Raw genomic sequence first — 5132 nt, forward strand, 5'->3', positions numbered from 1 at the left:
ATTGTCTGTAACAGCTATATAGTTTAACCTAACACCTTGTGTTTTAGCACTCCTATTTGCCTGGATAGCCAGCAGCCTTACCCCTCTTTACTTTCTAGTCCCCATATTTTTTTCTTCCTTTATTTCCCCTTAATTATCTCCAAGCTTGTACCCCCAGTCACAGACCTGCTATTCTACTTTCAGGAGCAGCAGCTGCAATATAGGGTTTGCCTATAGATAGTGCCCTCTCCTAGTTTTACCTTCCTTTACACTGCTCCTGCCATCTTAGACCTTAGATCACAAGCATTAATTTTATTTTATGCTATACTGTAGTCCCACTCTACCCTTCCTAAGTCTCCTTTATACAAACCTCCACTATTACAACAACATTTCTTTTTCTCTTTACTTATCTCCACCCACACTCACTGACAGCAGTCAGTACTCCACTGATTGTTCTCACTCAGCCTCTTACTTATCTTGGCCCTGCCCGTTCCGTTCGCCCTGCGGTCTCACTCCGCTCTCCTACCCTACCCCCAATTCCCACCCACCCCCATGGGTCCTAAACTTATGCTTTCTTAACCACACCCCCTATTCCAACCATCCAATCTAATACTTCTACCAACTTATTTAATGTAACCATACCACACCTATTTAACATTTCCCTCCCCTCCAACATCCAGTACTTCCTCCTAAACCTCTTAAGGCTATTTCACTACCTATCCCCACTCCCACACAAACAACTTTATAAAACCCTTACTTTCCTTTGTCTTTGTTACCCAGTTTCCTGCTATAACTACATAAAAAACTCTTTAAAATATGTCTTCTACAACTAAATCTATCCTAACCAAATTTTAATACTATTTACTCTCATATCTATTCTCACCTCTGCCTATCTCTTCACCTCCAATAATAAAGTTAATTATAACTACTTCAACTACTCTCCTAAACAGCTATTTACAACTACACCTTTACCCATTTGCAAATAAACACCACATCCACACCCTGCTAACTGCTAGCCAAGTATCATTGACTTACTCATATTAAATTCAATAACACAACTCTAAAAAAACTAAAATACCTAACCAGCTTCCTCAACTACACATTTTCTGCCCTAAAAACTCCCACCTTAAAAGATGGTGACATCCACCCCAACCCAGGCCCTACAAGCATCCCAACTTTTACAACTCCTTCTTCCACTCCCCCCACCCTAACTACCCAAACCTGTCTCTCAAATTCTTTACTTTTAGGTCATCTTAATATCCGCAGTATAAACAATAAAATTGCACATCTCCATGCCCTCCTTGATACTCATTCCTTTCATATCCTCTGCCTCACAGAAACCTGGTTAAAACCTGTAACTAAAGATGATTAAATAATCCCCCCAGGTTACAACATATTGAGACTCAACCGCACTAAACATAGGGGTGGGAGAGTAGCTCTACTGTACGAATCCACCCTACAGATCTCCTCCATATCTTACAGCCCACCTCAGGATAGTAAGGCTGAAGTTTTGATCTCCCAACTTCAACTAAATGCTTCCAAAGCCCTATATATTATCTGCATCTACCTACCCCCTGGTAATAATATATCTATAATAGAAGACATTTTAAGCTGGGTATCAACTTCTTACCCACAAGAAACCATTATACTTGGTGATTTTAATACTGACTGGAAATGTGTAAACACAGAGAATCCTTCATCACATATTAATCTTCATGGCTTTAGTCAAACTATTACCACCACCACTATAACAAACCCAACAACAAAGAGAGTATCTTAGATTGGATACTCATTAATAAATAACAACAAATATACAAGGTAGGAACTCTACCAGATGACTTAAGTGATCATATGTTAACTTACATTATAAGACAAAAGAATGATATCCCTAACACCCCTACTTACAAGATCTCTCAAAGCAACAAACATTTTAACCCTGTATTATTCCAAAATGAACTTAATGCCTGTAACTGGTACCCACTAAAAACTCTCCCTCTCGAGCAGGCAGTTAAATATTTCAACTCTAAATTCTTAACTATCCTTGACAAGCATGCTCCAAAACATTCTATCAGAATGAAGTCCGAACCTGCCCCCTGGCTTTTAAAAGAAACTAGACAACTCATATTGCTTTGGAATAAATCTTTGGCCAAGTGGAGAGCATCCAAAAATATCTCAGAGCAACAAATATTTAGACAGCTAAGGAATACTACTAAAAAAGCTATACTGACTGACAAAAAAAACTACTATTGTAAACTACAGCAATCTCACCATAACAATCTACAAAAATTCTGGCCTAATGTTAATAGACTCCTTCACCCAGGGCACTCCAGTACACCACCCCCTCTAGGGGCTGATAAAAATACCTCCCTTCAAACTGCCAATGCCTTCAATATCTTCTTCACAGACACCATAAAATCTCTAGCCTGCCAACTGTCCACAAACAACTCTAATCTCCAAACCTCTTTACCTAATACTCTCCCAACATTCCAAATATAACCGATCGCTACCTCGTACATCCAAAAACTTATACATAAACTTAAGACATGTACCCCCTCTGCAGACCAAATACCATCTGAATACCTGCAAAATGCAGCCAAAGCAGTGGCTTATCCTGTATCCATCCTTATAAACAGAACCATAAATGAAGGAAACATCCCAGATATCTGGAAAATCTCCCACATTATCCCTCTATATAAAGGTGGAAACTCAAATGAGTATTCCAACTACAGGCCAATAGCACTCATCACCCTTGGCAAAAGTTATAGAAAAATGTATTCACCATCAACTTATTAACCACCTAACCCAACGTAATATACTAGCTAAGTGTCAGCATGGTTTCAGGCCATTTCATAGTACCACCACAGCCCTCCTATCTTTCACCGACTCTATCAATAAAAACCGTAACAACATCCTCTCATCTGCACTCTTTATTGATCTGTCAAAAGCATTTGACTTGGTCAACCACCCACTACTCCTAAAAACTCTTTAATCCCTTGCTCTTGACACCAAGTCTGTTCTCTGGTTTAAGTCCTACCTTAACAATAGGCAACAAGCAGTCCTTTGGGCAAATAAACTATCTTCCCACCTGCTAGTCTCCCTTGGAGTACCTCAGGGCTCCATTCTCGGTCCACTTCTATTCTCAGTATTCATCAACAACCTTTACTTAGCGATTCCTCAAGCTACTTGCATACAATATGCAGATGATTCCACGCTCATATGTTCTGCTAACTCCACATCTGAACTACAATCCCTAACTCAGACAGTATTCAACTCAGTCAAGGCATGGTTCCTAAAACGCTGCCTCCTCTTGAATGCCAAAAAAAACCAAGCTCTTACTATTTACACCTAACAGTAAGTCCCCCCCCAATCAATGTCTCTATCAAATCAAATAATGGCACCATTATAACCCCAGACTCTACCACCAAACTATTAAGAGTCTTAATTGACAATAACCTTACATTTGACAATCATATAAATAACACTAACATCTGTAAATAGAAAATTGGACTCCCTATATAGAATAACACCCTTCTTAACACCAACAGCCAGAACTACAATTGCCCACTCCCATTTAATCTCCACTCTTCTTTATGCTTCCCCCATATATACTAACTTAAAGAAAAATAATCTCACTAAACTAACTCCTATAATAATATTGCCAGGTTTGCCACTGGAAACCCATGTAGAACTCACCACTGTCTGAACCGAAAGCAGCTTGACTGGCTTGAACTAAAAAACATCCTGATGGTTTCCCAACTTACCATTGTTCATTGGATATTCCACCAACCTAAGAACACACCGATACTCTCTAACCTTATTACCCCCTATCCAAACCTCAATTCCTTATGCTCTTCCACTAAACTACTGGCTAGCATTACCAAGTCTAATAACTTGGCAGGTGACTCCTTGTTTTCTAATACCACTGGAAAATATTGGAACATATTGCCATCAGATCTAACAGCACTTCCCTCCTTCCCACTCTTTAAGCAAAGGCTGAAGCAACATCTTAAAACACACTGGTTATGCCCTTGCTGTTACCCTGACTAATTGTCTGCATTCTGTTTGCCATTTTTCTCTATCCTGCCTCCCCTCACCTTTTTAACACTACTTACCCCTAAGTAGCGGTAACTATTTTAAATTATTTCCTGCAAATAGGATATGAAATAACTGTGAACATATTGTAAACAACCTCACATACCTTACTGTATGAGTTTCTTATTCCTTTCAAAGTTTTTGTATTTCTTAATTAGCTTACTTCTCTCTAGCTAAGGCTCTCTAATTATTTTTAACTAATGTATTTCTTTATATTTGTGTAAATAATTCTCTTTGAATATGGTATCTTCTTAGATAGTATGACTTTGTAACTACTGTTCTCTCATGTATTTTTGTCTTACATTTTTATTTTTTTTCTCTTAAAATTGTACTTTATAAACATTTAAATGTTACTGTGGAGCTTTTCTCCCCGGGTCTCTGCTGAAAATGGAAATATATCCAGTTGGATTAGCCCGGTTAACAAATGTAAAATAAAATAGATAAAATTGTTGAACTACAGTCGAGCAATATACCTTTGTGGAAAAAAAGTGATTGCTTGGGCAGACATTGTTATCTATAAATATCTGCCCATGAGGAGAGTGTACTAGGTTTAAAGAAAGATAGATATTGGAATTATGTGAGGTACCCAGTAAATGGGACGAAGAGGATGTAGGCTGGGAGAAGTTTGGTAACTTGGAATATTAGTAAGAGATGGGGAGGGGGGGGAGTAACTACTTAAGGTCAGGAATTTCAGAGTTCAGTCTCCAGGGCATAAGTGGAACAATTTCTAGTGCCATAGTGAACAGAGTCAGACCAAGTCAGGTAATGGATCTATCCTACATAAAAGGTAAGCCATTTTGCTTTTGGAAGGTTTGTAGGTAAGTTGACTTGGGAGCTAGAGCAGAACACCTATTTTATTTGGGGTATGGTGGTATTGTGGAAGGGATAGGGCTATAGCATGATGATGGTAGTGCTGCTGCACTGTTTCAAATTGGCTTTAGCTTAGAAGTTAGAGTGCATAGTTTATTACACAGGTAGTTAAAAAAATATACTAATAAGACAATAAAAATAAAAAGGGCTACAAGGTAGCATATTGAGGAGCTAAGAAGAGATAGGAAGAA

Source organism: Protopterus annectens, chromosome 5.part1, assembly GCF_019279795.1.
Source record: "Protopterus annectens isolate FY-2018-M chromosome 5.part1, PAN1.0, whole genome shotgun sequence".
In the NCBI taxonomy this organism is placed as follows: domain Eukaryota; kingdom Metazoa; phylum Chordata; order Ceratodontiformes; family Protopteridae; genus Protopterus; species Protopterus annectens.